The sequence below is a fragment of the Tachypleus tridentatus genome, chromosome 10 (genome assembly GCF_004210375.1).
Source record: "Tachypleus tridentatus isolate NWPU-2018 chromosome 10, ASM421037v1, whole genome shotgun sequence".
Classification (NCBI taxonomy): Eukaryota; Metazoa; Arthropoda; class Merostomata; order Xiphosura; family Limulidae; genus Tachypleus; species Tachypleus tridentatus.
The window spans coordinates 27,829,213-27,845,319 of NC_134834.1; the positions used below are offsets into that span (position 1 = coordinate 27,829,213).

The 16,107-nt window shown below is 34.6% G+C and overlaps 1 long non-coding RNA gene across 2 annotated transcripts; it reads left to right on the forward strand.

Annotated features, from left to right (window-relative positions):
• The first annotated feature begins 7,451 nt into the window (after nt 1-7,451).
• On the forward strand, nt 7,452-14,818 carry LOC143228940 (uncharacterized). Of its 2 annotated transcripts, none has more exons than XR_013015556.1 (3): nt 7,452-7,661; nt 9,920-10,032; nt 13,202-14,817. It is a non-coding gene; the product is annotated as an uncharacterized LOC143228940 (long non-coding RNA). The 2 variants fall into 2 exon arrangements; XR_013015557.1 differs by having other exon boundaries at nt 7,535-7,672; nt 13,202-14,818.
• The last annotated feature ends 1,289 nt before the right edge of the window (nt 14,819-16,107 follow it).

Genomic DNA, 16,107 nt, shown 5'->3' on the forward strand with positions numbered 1-16,107 from the left:
CCGTCCCTAATTTAGCAGTGTAAGACTAGAGGGAAGGCAGCTAGTCATCACCACCCACTACCAACTCTTGACCTACTTTTTTTACCAACGAATAGTAGGAATGACTGTCACATCATAACGCCCCTACAGCTGAAAGATCAAGCACGTTTGTTGTGAGGGGGATTCAGATCCCCGATCCTCAGATTACTAGTTCAATGCCCTAACTGCCTGGCCATGTTGGGCCAATGGGAAGGCATCTTGAGAAAATGTAATCTGTGAATTTATCCAAAATCCAATAGAAGGCGATTGTTTTGTGTTCCATGTCTAATGATAAATACAATGTTATCATTTTGCTTCACATATCTTGTTATATGTCATTATATTTCTTGGCTCAATTAACTATCTCACTATAAAATGGACCTACTAAACACTTCGAGAAAATTAGTTAATCTGTAAATGTAACAATCAGTGATGACGAGAAAACCCATTTGTAGAGAAAAATATATATGTAAAAACGGCTCGTTTAGGTTGAGAAAATTTTTTACGTAAAGGAGCGAACAACGTTTCGACCTTCTTCGGTCATCGTTATTCGCTCCTCTATGTAAAAAAATTTCTCAACCCAAACGAGTCGTTTTTACATACATAAATATAACAATGTTGATGTTCATTATGTTCATATGATTTATATAGATATGAAGGAACAGTGTTACTCGAGTAAATTGAACAGTATAAAAGTAAACGTATAAAAATATGTCACTTGGATATCTTATTTAACTTATTAAATTTGTATTAAAACATTAAAAACTCGTAAACATTTATTTGTATGTTCAAGACTTTATGTTGATTATCAATTTCATAAAAATTTACTAGGCACAAGCTCAAATAAAACTACAGAGTGTTTGCTAAGTGGCCTTGTGCATACAAAATAATTTTGTTATTGTGACAGAAAGATAAAAATGAAATAATATATAAATATGCACATACAAGAAAAAACAACAACAAAACACAACACGATACACTACATCATTCTATTCTCCTCATATAATTCCACTGGTGTCTGTCTTTATCATCGACTTGGCTGATTCTGTAAGAACTAGCAAGCCTGGTCATAGTATAGAATATTGTCATCCAACGTGAGCTCGTGTCGCATTATGAATATATTAAACGACCTGTTAAGCATAAACCTAGATCATAATTTGACATGAGATAGTACAATACAATTTTTAGTAGCCCGAAACAAGCGTGAGATCAGTTCGAGGACTTATTTGTTGGGCTCGATATTACACTAATTACAAAGGAATTTATCTGAAATTCAGATCGTGCTTTCGCAAGCAGAGCCCATAAGCCACCAACTTGAGGAAGTTTACGTGTGGAAAAAGAACTCGCACAGAGAAAACTAAATATAAATAAAATAGTCTTTTATTTATACACCATTGAACACTTACTCTATATCGAAACTCTCAAAGCTATCTTTAAACAACATTAATTCTAAATCATTGAATTATTTGTCTTAAAGATTTAGGTGTTTATTAATAACAATTAAGCTATCAACTAAATTAACATTAAAAATGTCCTTGATTGCAATCTGTATAATTGTATTAACAATTCTTCAAAGATATTTTTTATATAATTCCAATTTAAGTATTCTAAAATCTATTATTTCCTTAGTAAAGTTTATGTTCTTCATTTTTATATATTTGTGCATTATTGAGCTTAAAGTGAACTACTGTTAGACTAGGTTAGAAATAGAATACTGACAAGGAGTTTGAGTAGCGAACTTCTCATGGTTTTTGGGTAATAACATCTTCTCAATGTTGTGAGTGTCATATTTAAGAGTTCCGTACTCAACTGTTTTATATTTGACGTAATTATTTAACCCACAACTGTATTTATAATGCTTCATCAGAAGAATGTAGACTACGTTTGTTTGTTTATAATTAAGCAGAAAGCGACACAATGGGCTATCTGTGTTCTGGCAACTACGGGTATCAAAACCTGGTTTCTAGCGGTGCGAGTTCGCAGACATACAGCTGTAGCACTGGAGAATGTATACCATGTCGATCACATTAAAAGCCATATTCAACTGTGCTATAACTATATAAACATAATCTTTCTAAATATATATAAAAATATGGGTTTCAGGTGAATTTCTCCCCCTTCCCCATGCGTATGTGCCTGACCTTTAACTAAGTCACATTTCATTAACTTATTACAGCGTTTATAGGGATATCCTAAATAATAGTGGTGATTGAACATGTTTACCTTTTTTATATAAATAAATTAAAACCAGTTTTGATATTTCACGAATACAGGTCATTAAATCACTGTTACTTTTTCACAGTCATTTCCTTCATTTATTTTTGTTCAAATTGTTTGTTTGTTTGTTTTTTTATTTTGCGCAAAGCTACACGAGGGCTATCTGCACTAGCCGTCCCCAATTTTGCAATATAAGACTAGAGGGAAGGCCAACTCTTGGGCTACTTTCTACCAGCAAATAGTGGGGTTGACCGACACATTATAACGCCCCCACGGCTGAAAGGGCAAGCATGTTTGGTGCGACGGGGATTCGAATCAACGACCCTCAGATTACGAGTTGAACGCCTTAACCCACCTGCCCATGTCGGGCCCTTTTGTTCAAATGCGTTTCTGATTTGTCTTACCTCTCACAAACGTAACGATCCGGTAAAGAGATGTATATAGTTAAGGAAAATATTAGAGATACCTACGATGCTCTGTTTGCACCCACGCACACATACATACACAACTGCTTTTTCTTCAAGATTTAACTGTGAAACTGCTAATAACATCTACTTCTAAACAAATTTAAGCTACAGTTTTCTATGAATCATCATAGGCTGTGCGGATTTACGGTTCACGGACAGTGACTACATCGAAATAGCCTAAAATCGGTAATCTATTTACACACTTCTCACCAGCTTAAGTCTAGAGACTGGCGTACTTGGACCATGAATTCAAGGGTATATGTTTCGCGTTCTATTGCTACAAGAAAAACGTTCTGCACTTTGTGGCCTTGGGTGTAGAGTTAAATCTTACTATTTAGTCAAACTAGAGTAGTTTAAGAGTTGTAGAGGGATTGCTACTGAGTAAGCCCCTTCTCTCGCGTCTATCAGTTCTTTTGTAGCTCTGGGGAGAAGGTCCGGCATGGCCAGGTGGCTAGGGCGCTGGACTCGCAATCTGACTGTCGCAGGTTTAAATCCCTGTCACACCAAACATGCTTGCCCTTTCAGCCGTGGGGGCGTTATAATGTGACGACCAATCCCACTATTCGTTGGTAGAGGAGTAGCCCAAGAGTTGGCGATAGGTGGTGACGACTAGTGCAGATAGCCCTCGTATAGCTTTGCGGGAAAGGGCTGAACGGGCGAGCATGTTTGGCGTGACGGCGATTTACACCCGCCACTCTCAAATTAGGAGTTCAGCGTCCTAACCACCTAGCCATGCCGGGTCAAGAGAGAGAGATTTTAAAAACATCAGTAGATCAATCCTTCTATTTCATTGATTACCCGTATAGGCAGCGGTTCTTGCTGTCTTCTCCCTTGATAGCAGTCTTGAATCTGGTCTGAACGTAGTAGTTGCGAACCTGTTTGTTAAATCCCAGTAGTGTTAATATTTAGTGGTTGAAAATAACAAATAATGTATTATCGACATGCTCTATTTATCAATATAAGTTTGTTTTGAACATTTGCGCAAAACTAGGCAAGGATAATCTGCCCTAGCCATCCTTAATTTGTAACTATAGACTCAATGGAAAGCAACTAGCCAGGAACACCCTCCGCCAATCCCTACGACACTGTATTCAAATAGTGTTATCACTTGAGGTCCTCTAATCATACAGTGTAACCTTTTGAAGTACTTTAATCGAATAGTGTGGTTTGACTGTCACTTTTATAACACTCACGGCTTGAAAGTATGAAGTGCGATTAGGCAACAGTATGACCCAATCTACAGTTCACCACGTCTAGTCCTTCAATCAAGCATCTAATGTTCAATGAACCAATCTCAGTAAATCTTTTGTTTTAGAAGTGAGTGCTATGCTATATTTATCATTCCAATTACACTATCTAACACAAATTTTGTTCCTGGATAGTATGTGTTATTTCTTAATTGCTTATGTTGTAAAAGTACCGAAAATGGACATTATTCCCTTCAAACTTTGTTTTTGTGACGTAGATAATGAAATTCAGAAATTAACCTATTTTCTATGTACAAACAGGCAAATTTGCACATTTTCATTTACATAAGGTTTGAAAAAAAACATATGAATCAAGAGTTACATGTATTTATACTAAAGTTATACAAACATGTTTAAAAGTGAGTGGTTTTTCGAGATTGGCGACTGTAATGTAAATCACTTTCACGTATCAACCTCCAAATATAGTCTCCCATCATGTTTTCGTTATACGCTCCTTGGTAATGGCGTTCAAAATCCGGTATATCTTGGTGGAAGCGCTCGCCTTGCTCCTCTGAGTATGTTCTTATGTTATCCTTGAATGTATCAAGATGAGTATCAAGGATATGGACTTTCAGGGACATCCTGCAGCCCATTTTGCCCGTAGTTCTTCACCAGAGCCTCAATCAGTTCCACAGAATATTTGGCTTTGTGATTGCCCAAGAAGCCCCGAACCACTACGACAAAGCTGCCCCAAGATTTTTTTTTCCTTCCTACTGAGCGTCATTGGGAATTCTGTACACTCCAGAATTTCTTTATTTGTTGTCCAACGAAGACACTAGCTTTGACCTTTGCCTCGACAGATTTGGGAAGAAGTGTCGAAGGTACTTGAAGGCTGCAAAATCCTTATCAAAAGCTGTGAAAATCGTTTCATAAGACCCACTTTTATGTGCAATGGTGGGAACAACACCTTCTGAAGGTCCATCATTGGCTCATACTTGACATTGTGCCTCTTCACAGAGAACCAGGTCCATTGTGGCCAGTTCTTCCTGTAGTGCGTTGCAGTGTCCCTGCTGTCTCAAAGGAAAAGATAACAGAAACTTGGTAAAGCCTCCTTGGAGACCCATCAGGAATGCCACCATTTTAAAGTCTCCGATAACTTCCCAGCCATACTTATCATACTTCAAGGCTTCTAGCAAGGTCTTGACGCTGTTGTATTTCTCTTTCAGGTGCACCGAATGAGCCAGGGTAAGAGACGGATACTTATTCCCGTTATGGAACAGCACAGCTTTGAGGCTTCTGGATAAGCTGTCAATGACGAGGCGCCACTCTTTTGGGTCACAGACAATTCCAATTGCCTCGCACAGACCGAATACATTGTGGCAGAAGCAGAGCTTACCTTGACGGGTGAAGAAGCTTGAAAAATGTCGGTGACGCTTCCTCTGACTTGCGACTTGCACACTTTCATCAAAACAATCCCGCTCCTTGAGCCTAGATATCAAAAGGTCGGCATTCGACTTTGTTAGACCAAGATATCTGATCAAGTCATTGAGGTCTTTTTGGTTGGGGTAGTATGGGTTTCTCTCACCAGCTGCACCTCTGAAATTGTAATCTGGATCTTCAATGTCTACCTTCTCTTCTGATTTGCTGCTCTATTTTTAGGATGGCTTCTTTCTTTCTGGTGGAGTGGCTACAGAGAGCTCAGGGCAGTGGGCACTGGGACGATGGATGATGGAAGGTCCAGATACGTGATAACAGATGCATTCTTGCCAGTCTGACGTTTGGAAGGATCCACCATGCAGAAGCAGCAATTGCTTGAGTGGTCAGTGGGTTCACGCCACATTCTTGGAATAGCGAACTTCATAGCTCTCTTTTGTATCATCCTGCAAAAAGCGTGTGTGTGTGTTTTTCTTATAGCAAAGCCACATCGGGCTATCTGCTCAGCCCACCGATGGGAATCGAACCCCTAATTTTAGCGTTGTAAATCCGGAGACATACCGCTGTATTAGCGGGGAACCCTGCAAAAAGCAAAATAAAATTGTTATTATGAAGAATAAATTTGTTTCGTACACAACTAATGTGTAAGAGGTTCATGCAAAATATTTTATATGTGATATTTTTTCTAAACTATTAGAACTTAAAAAATAAACTAAAAGATATTTAAATTTTATAAGGTCTAAAATTTGTATAATATAAAATCTTACTATTCAAACAAGCAAAATTGTCCGTCTTGCCTTCTAGAGTTTTTTTGCAGTGTTCTCAGGTAAAATAAGGTGCCCAGGACTTGTCTTGATCCCCGATAGGCATGCCGAAATATGCTTTGTAGGCTTCTTACATTTTAGCAGATGTTGTCACAGAGTATATTTTTGCTCTTATCTTGATAAATTGGCCACATACATAGCAGAATGCGTCTGGAGAATGCTTGCAGCTTCTTGATGCCATCTCTGATAAAATCAGAGTTTGTTTGTTTTTGAATTTCGCGCAAAGCTACACGAGGGCTATCTCACTAACCGTACCTAATTTAGCAGTGTAATACTAGACGGAAGGCAGCTAGTCATCACCACCCACCGCCAATTCTTGGGCTACTTTTTTTACCAATGAATAGTGGGATTGACCATCACATTATAACGCCCTCACGGCTGAAAGGGCGAGCATATTTGGTGCGATGGGGATTCGAACCCGCGACCCTCAGCTTACGAGATCACCTGGCCACTGATAAAATCAGATAGGTCTATGTGTTCACTTAGGCAGCTAGAACTAAACTTAAGTGGTGATGGTGAGCCCCTATATATATATTATTATGGAAAGTTCTAGAAAATTCTTATAAGTTCTACAACATACTAGAAAGTTCTTGAAAATTTTTGTAAGTTCGAAAAAATTCTCTGTCAGCTACTCAGCACTGAATCTACTTGGAATATCCTGGAAAAATGAGTAAATTTGAGAATTTTATTACCCATGTCACAAAAGCAAAGTTTGAAGAGAAAAATAAGTATTTCCGTTTACTTTAGGCATAAACAATTGGGAAATAACACTTTCTGCTCCGGAGCAATAAAAAGTCAAAATTTTGTTGCATAGTGAGTTAAGTTCACCGAATTTTTGACACTAATTTTGAATGGAATTCAAAGAATGTGTAAAATACTATAAACAGAAAGATATATATGTCAAAACAGATTTTGTTTATGTAAACGCATGATTTAAAATTAGACTAGATAAAATTTAAAAAAATCAAAACTCAAATGTAGTTTTACAGTTCTAAGCTATATAGCAGCTTTTGTTTCAACTTGGTACATATTAACTAGTTAAAATTTTAAACTAGATTTGTCATATATTATATCAGTCAGGCAAAAGCAATTGTAAAGTTTAGCGTCGCGCTAAACATGCTCGCCCTCCCAGCCGTGGGGGCGTATAATGTGACGGTCAATCCCACTTTTCGTTGGTAAAAGAGTAGCCCAAGAGTTGGCGGTGGGTGGTGATGACTAGCTGCCTTCCCTCTAGTCTTACACTGCTAAATTAGGGACGGCTAGCACAGATAGCCCTCGAGTAGCTTTGTGCGAAATTCTAAACAAACAAACAAACAAACAAACTGAATGACGCCCTTATTATACTTGTTGTTATATTCAATCTGAGAATGAATACACGCGAAGTAGTATCGTTCACCTGTTCAGGTCACAGGAAGTTTCGCATGCTTAACTTACGAAAAATAACCAATCACAGCAGAGAACACTTTTAGTTCGGTACCTTGACAAACTTCCTGTGTTATTTGAGTGTTTGTCAGGTAAGTGGAAGGTATTGTTGTTTTCTACATTAAAATTTTTTTAATGAAATTATTCTAATTCTTTGCAGTTCTGTTTAATGACCATCTTTATTTTTCCAGTTATTAGGCTTCTTTTCTCTCTGGTATGTGTGTATCTGACAATCATAAACAAAGTATTGATAGCTTAGGCTTAGAAGAAAACGCGCAAATTTTGGACGGTTGTCAATTTGTAAGCTGCGACACGATATTATCACAATATTATCTATTGCGAAAACATCGCCACGAATCCATTAGTAAGTTGGGTGGGTGTGGTTATTGAGAAAAGTCGATTTTTTGCCGTATTTTGTCCTTTTTAGATGCTAAAAGTGAAACTTGTACTTTTTAAAATTTAATTTCATTAATGAAAATATTCTTTTAAAATTAGATGAGGATAATATATATTTATAGTAACCGAGTAAGCGATTTGTGAGTAATTATACGACAATTGTGCAAACTTATAAAACTGATTCTAAAACTACTTAACACTCACAACTGAATATTGTTGGTGTTGAATCAGATTAGTTATAAAACCTACATATTTGTTTTTAAAAGTTACACTAAATAATTTCATGGCTTTTGTACACCTTATTATTCAAGGAGTTAAAAGAACCTAATATATGTGGTTTCAATTACATAATACTGGCCTAGAAAAACACTGAAAAACTTTCTTAAAGTATGTGAAGAAAATGATTAAAACCTTGATATAAACATAAAATGTTAAGTTCAGTTTCCTTATAACAGGGTTTGAATTCCCATTGCACCCAACATGCTCTTCCTTTTAGCTATGGGGGCATTACATTGTGACAGTCAATCCCACTATTCATTGGTAAAAGAGTAGCTCAAGAATTGGCAGTGGGTGGTGATGACTAGCTGCCTTCCTTCTAGTCTTATGCTGCTAAATTAGGGGCAACTAGTGCATATAGCCCTCATGTAGCTGTGCACGAAATTCAAAACAAACCAAACCAGATTAATCACTGGTATAAAAATTTGTTCATAATTTCAGGACAGATCAGCATGTAGGTTATTTGCATGAAATTCAAAAACAAATCTTTATAACAAGTTATTTGACTGTTATGTATATTTGCTTTATATTATAAGGTACATTTTGTATGCAAGAAATGTGATAATTTGATGGGTTGTTTTTTTTCTTTTGACTTTTTTTTTCAACTGGTTGATCTACAGCAATGAAGAGTGTCATATACATTTAATTATTTAGAGGATTTATGTACGTTTGATTATAACTGTTGTAGAAATTGTTTGTGCAAGTAATTTGACAAATATGGTCATTATGATTTGTGTTGAATACAAAATGATTTTATGTATGTGTGTTCTGAATTGAGATATAATTGTCAGTAAAAAAATAAGATTAGCACTTATTATTTATTATGTAACAGTAATATTGTTCAACACACAGTTGGGAATCATCCAAATAATTAACCCTTATCACATCTTTGAAAGGTTATGTTACAGAACACCTGATTTCCAACTGGACTGCCTCACACAATCACCATTATAGTGAGTTCTTGATTAAAATTCCAAAATTCAGTTGTATTACAGGTTTTATTAGTGTTAGTTTGCAATGTGAACAACATAAACATACATGTATTCTGGAGAAAATGTTAGCAAATAAAAAAAATATCAAAATAACATTGTTCCTCAGTATACAAACAAGTATTACTTGACCATTCCTTCTACAAACAATGTATTAAAAAGTGTAGAATATTTATTATTCTCCTATATTTAACTTATTATCCACCAATACGTTAAGGATATTATCACAATACTGCAAAAGGGAACTCAGAAAACCAAAAGTGTAGGTTGTGGGCCACCTTGTATTTAACTAGATCCCAACACAAATGTATCCTTACAATAAACTATGGATTATCCTCTACAACAATGTATATTGAAATGAACATTTAAAAAATTTGTATTTGATGTTATAGGACAAGCTGCACATATGGTGAATGGTCAATGATAACATAGACCACAGATGTATATTAGATTACAGTTGTCAGCCTGTTTTGAAAACAGTAGTGCCATATTGGTCCAAGGTTTCTGCTTGACAGTTACTTGAACTGATATAAATTTGTGATATTTATGTGAAAAGATGTACAACTGATCAAGTCGTCAAATTCCATGTGTGGATCCCAGATGTGTCAATAAGGGTTAACAATTCATTATAATTGAAAAAGTTTTATGTGCTATTTGAAATAAATGCAAGTGTGATGTTTATCTTGCAGGGCTGTTTACCTCCCCTCCCCTGACATTCATTTGTGTGAAGGTCACAGTATTTTTATACTCACTGTTGTTATTTGGATCAGAATGCTCGTCACCGAAGAAGAAACTGGTCTAGGTGAGGTTATATTTAACAAGATTTTTTAATAAGTAGCTTTATCTTTTTTCATTGTTTATATTGAAAGTATAAAGAACTAGTAGTAACAGCTTGACAACTTAAAAACAGTCATGATTTATGGAAAGTGAAACAAAAAATAGGCAGTTATTAATTTATCAATTCATTATTGTTAAAGATTTAACCTGCACACCTCACTATGAAGTAGTCCTGTGATATTGTAAAGTAAACTTGCTCGGTATGTATGTCTTGTAATATTGTACTTGAAAATTAAACTACAGCTTTCATGACTGCTATTACACTGTATTATTGCTAAACTCGGTTGATATTTTATGATTCCCAAATAAGTATATACTGTTTCAAACACTACTGTTAATACATTTAGATTATTTTTGTATTGAAATCTGATTCCAAAGTTAAAGTTCTTTTTGTTATAGTTAAGTGAGGTGGGAAAAATTGTTTGTTCAGGATCTATGTCTTATGGTGTGGCTCTAGATTTTTTAGCTCGTGATTGAAAGAGTAATTTGAACTCTAGTGTTAAAATAGTATATGAAATATGTATGTGTGTGTGTGTGTGTGTGTGTGTCTGCGTACACACACGTACATATTTAGTCATTAATTTGTTAAACAACATTGTTTGAATTGTGAGTTTCTGTTTCTTCTACCAAAACGTTTGCATCATGGTAAATTGTGTATAGATATTACATGGCTTAAAGACTGAAAAGACATTCAGTGCAATATTATTCGGGCATTTGTAAGTATATTTTAAAGACTGGTACCTGTAGTAACAAATGCAAGTAGTCTGTGATACAGTTATTTAGTTCAGTAAGGGTGTAGTAACTACAATAGTTTTATGTCTGGTTGACAATGTGATAATGCAGGATGCATGAAACTAGATGAAAATATTGCTGGTAAATATCAGACATATTGTCTAGATCTAAAACTTCAGTTTCATAAAATAATTTTGTTAAATTTGTTAATTATATCTTCTTCAGACTTTGTTCAGATAGAAATGGGTCAAAATGTGTAGTCCTAGATCTAAGGTTAGTCTATAATGTTAATATTAGTGCAGCAGGGGTTGAAGTTAGGCCTACTGGCAGATCTAGGCCTAGAGACCTATAACATGAGTGAAATATCTGAGGTTAAGGATTTTTGCACTAATAGTTTTCTTATACTTTAAACCTTCACAATTTTTAACAATTAACATTAGCAGAGAAATGAACATATCAGTGCAGAAGAACTCTTATATACGGTGATGTACCAGAAGTACTTAAATTTGAACACCGACCATAACCCATTGAGTTAGAATATTGTATTAGTAAAAGAGCAGAATGGAACTATGATGTCTGATGGTGAAACTTGATTGAATAGGTAGCAGTTGTCTGTTGTAGAAAGAGAAGTGTAGAGGACAACATTTCAGAAGTCTTCCACCTTCAAAAGTCTGTATCGATGATTCTAGTTTTCCACAGTTAATTTTCTCTTCAGTTGATATTGTGTGTCAAATATACCCTGTGGATTTGCATTATAAGAATGTCTGCTAATCCCTTACACAGTTGGTTCAAAACTAGGGATGATGACAAGTGGTCTTAGTAGCTTTGCCATAAATACAAGTACGAATTACTCATAATATATAAGCTTACTTCAAGCTCAGTGTATAAACTTGGGAAAAAAATTCAGTATATTGTTTTTTATGTTTATACTTTGTCAAGTGATAAATCTTTAGTCTTAGTTTTGCACAATGGTCCTGGGAAAAAATTACTAAAAAGTGGTGTTTTGATTTAAAAGCAGTTAAATTATTAATGGCCCTGGTTGAACATATACTACAGCTATATGGTATTCTCAGGTTCCTGGATTAATCTTTGGAGTAATTGTTTAGAGTGCACGTGGTAAAAGGTTTGACTTGTTGTATGGGAGTAATTCTGAGTTTTCTGATCTTGATTGAGATGTGAAAGAGAGAGACCAGACAAAATGAAAAACAGTAAAAAATAAATTATTTCACAAAATAGTCAAAATTAAATTCCCAGGGGACACTATTTTTATTGGAGTGAATTTGTGAAGAACCTGTTGTTAATATCTAAAGAAAACTATTCCAGACTCAGAAGCATAGACTACGGAAAGTTTCATCTTTCTATATATATAGTGTGTGTGTGTGTTACCCACTAGTTTAAAAAAATCAGTCTACCTTTCCCATAGTATTTTCAGCTAGACAGAAGAAAGCATGTGTGATACTTTACTTGAATGATCCAGAACAATGTATAACTAGAACAAAAGGAGTCTAGATTCTTCCTTGAATAACATTTTACTGTTAAAACTACACAGTTATATGCATTAAAAAGATTCTATATGAACTTGAAAGTGAATTAAAGGGGAAAGAAAATGTGCAGACAGTCCTCATGTAACTTTGTGCAAAATTCATAAAAACAAACTAAAATCTTGAGCTTTTAGAGCAAATAAAAAGTTTAATAAGATGTTGAGAAAATACTCATTCGTTACAGACTAAAGAATTGTGCATGAAAAGATTTTGAACTTGAAAGTGAATTAAAGGGGAAAGAAAATGTCTATTATGTTTGTATACTACAACTGCAAATTAAATGTATCTTTGAACTTGTAAAAATAAAATTTTTTATATTGTTTGTTAAAGTTGAATTTGATCAAGTTAAAGATCAGTGACATTAGCTAAATATTATGATCAAGATGATCATGATAGTGAAATGTCAAATTAGCATAATAGGTTATTTAAACCATAATTGTGCCTAAAAATCAAGGTACTGCAATATTTTCACCATAGCTTGTGATAAAGACTTTAATTTAAAGTATTCATTAGACTTGTCATGTTGGCTTTTAGGGGTATTTTTATAATTGATTTTATTTAATTTTTTTCATATAATTTATTTAAATATGAGTAATGTTTAAAACTAAAGTTCACAAAGCCTTCTTAAAATAGTTTTGTGTACATGTCTATGTATGTTTTAAAATAGAACATTAATTATTGGAATAGCAAAACTTTTGTTCCATTTACCTATTGTTCTGGGTCATTCATGTAGAGTATCACCTGTATTTTCTTTTGGGTAGGATTTCTATAAAGAGGAACATACTAAGTAAAAGTAGACAGTAATCTTTACTACTAACAGGGCATGTGACACCTTGAAAACGTAATTTCCTTTTTTTTCAGTTGTGAAGGACCAGCTGTGACATAGGGGATGCATGTATCCTGATAAGAATAGAATTATGTAGCTGTATAAATAAATATGTGCATTCAGTACTAGAGCTGCTCTGTAGTAGCTAATATATAAGCTAGAATTTTAAATAATTCATTTTTCTTGTGATCTGTAAGAGTGATTATACTTTAAACATCAAAAAGTTGGAAGTGTTTCTAAGCCCTTTTGTGATAACTTCTGTGAATTTTATTTAATGGAATGGAGATGTTATATTTATTATAAAAATAAATAGTGTTGAAAATATTGTGAGCATTAAGGATACCCAACTGGTGAATAAATGCATTATTTGCATAATGCCCTTTGTTGAGCTGTGGGGGTGTTATAATGTGTCGGTCGATCCCACTATTCCTCGGTAAAAGATTAGATGAAGAGTTGGCAATGGATGGTGATGACTAGCTGCCTTCTTTCTAGTCTTACATTGCTAAATTAGGGACGGATAGTGCAGACAGTCCTTGTGTAACTTTGTCCAAAATTCATAACAAACCAAACTTAAAACTTGAGCTTTTAGAGCAAATAAAAAGTTCAATAAGATGTTGAGAAAATACTCATTTGTTACAGACTAAAGAATTGTGCATGAAAAGATTTTGTACCCCCAAAACAACTTATCCTTAATTACAAAATACAACGATATTTATTTCTAAAATATATGTAGCTGTTTTTATCAGATGTTATGTGCTTCCCTTTTACTCCAATTGTGGCTCAGTGGTAAGTCTCAGGACTAGTTATGTTAGAAATCAAAATCCATTTCCCACGGAGGTCGAACGAAGACAGTAAATTGTGTGATGTTTTTGTTAACCTGAAAGTGACCGAAGAAGGTGAAACGTTGTTCTCTGTTTTATTTTAATAAAAATTTCAATACTCATACCAGTCGTCTTGAGATACATTTTTGTGTAATCTTGCGCTTAACAGCAAACAAAAAAGATACTTTGTTTTATGGAAGTAAGATGGCGCTACTCTCGTAGAAATGGTTAATCTTTTGTCCCTCCCTTTTTGCCTGCGGGAAGTATGTGTAAAAGTATATTGAATGTGGAGTGGGCCTCGAATATACTTCAGTCCAGCCCCATGTTGACCCTGTCTTACATATGACTTGTATTCATGAACCAAACAGGAATGTGTGTGATGAAGGCCAAGCGTGTTTGTCAAAATGAGTAGATTGATAATTATGACAATTACTGAAAAGAAATCGACATGTAGTTTAACAATTAGTGACTTGTTTGTTTCTGTTGTTTATATTATAATAAATCTAACCAGTAGTACATAATATATGCTGAGAAATACTTGTCATTGCTACTCTGTGTTTAAAAGTTGACAAATTAGGATAATTATGGGTTGCAGGATTTACTATTTCTTGCATTTTTGGTTTCTTAATTTCTAATTTTCCTACATCAGCCATGTTTTAAAGTATACGTTCCTGCCTGTAAGTACTACTATATTCGAAAAGTACGTAATCAAATATTGATTTATCGTACAAGTTTTGGCAAATATGAACGTGGTAATGTTTTATAAAACAAAGATACGTTAGATGACGTTTTCAGAAAGTTCCCGAAAAACTAATGTATAAAATAGTATTCATTTTGAGACGAATGTCCATTATTTCTTTTCCTTTATTTTATTAATAACTGCTGTAGATAAAAGTAAAATATTTCTTATGCATAAGCTGCATATGCTTTTTTAGTTCTTAGCAGGTGACATGCGTACTTGAAAGACAGTAAGCGAAACCAATACTCGAAAAAGAATATTTAAACAAATTTGCTTAAACGTTATTCGTTGTTTTTAATACGTTTTCATGTAAACAATCTGACGTCACTTCGATTCTCAAATGTTTGAAATATTTGAATCCGATGAAAAACTTTCTTGTACAACAACACTCATGTGACGTTATTAGAACATTTAATTCTGTTTCAAATCTATGATTAAATGTAAAACAAAAAACAACAACAATACCGAACGCAAGTCCCCTGGTGGGATAGTAGTAAGGTTATTTATTTACTTACGATACTAAAATCCAATTTGTTTACCCATGGTGGATATAGTAAATACCCCAACTTAGCTTGACAGTGTAACACACAAAAAAACACTAGTTATATATACAAATAAGTACAAATGTGCGACTGACTGATGGTGAATACTTGACCTTAATAAAAAATTGAACCGAAATAGAAATTACATTAATTAGCTCCGAGTATGACATTCGAGTTGATGTCTGGTACCATCTGATGGGCCTGGCTGTAGGGCACTTAGCTCTCAATCTGCAGATCGCGGGTTCGAAAATCATCATTGAACATACTTGACTCTCCCTATTATTCATGAGTCGTTATGATGTTGTGGTCAATTTCACTATTAGTGAACCAAGAGTTGAAGATGGGTGGTGTTGACAATTTGTTTTCCGTCTAGTCAGTCACTTTGAAATTAAGGATTACTAGGGTAGACGTCTTGTGAATAGCTTTGGATGAAATTCAACAACAAAAAAGAAATTGTTTGAGATGCGTAATGTCAGTACAAGTTTCGTCGATATATACAATCTAACATTTGTACACAGCACGTAACTTTTATTACCAAAATTGTAATTGAATTTAACTTACGGTAAACTAGTTACAGCGGTTATACAAAAATACGTATGATATATATAATCTTTATCTCCGTATGTTAGAATACAATTTGAGTACGGATAATGAATATTCGGGTAGCGAAACCAACTGTACGTTTTAGGTCTAATAACAGCGATGCATGCACTCGAGAGCAGCGCCATATTCTTCTTTCTCTAAATATAGGCATATTTTTCTGAGGTCAATTAAGCCTACTCAGAGGCGCCTTACATATTAAAATATTACTGAATGCATGAAGAAACGTTAAATTAACC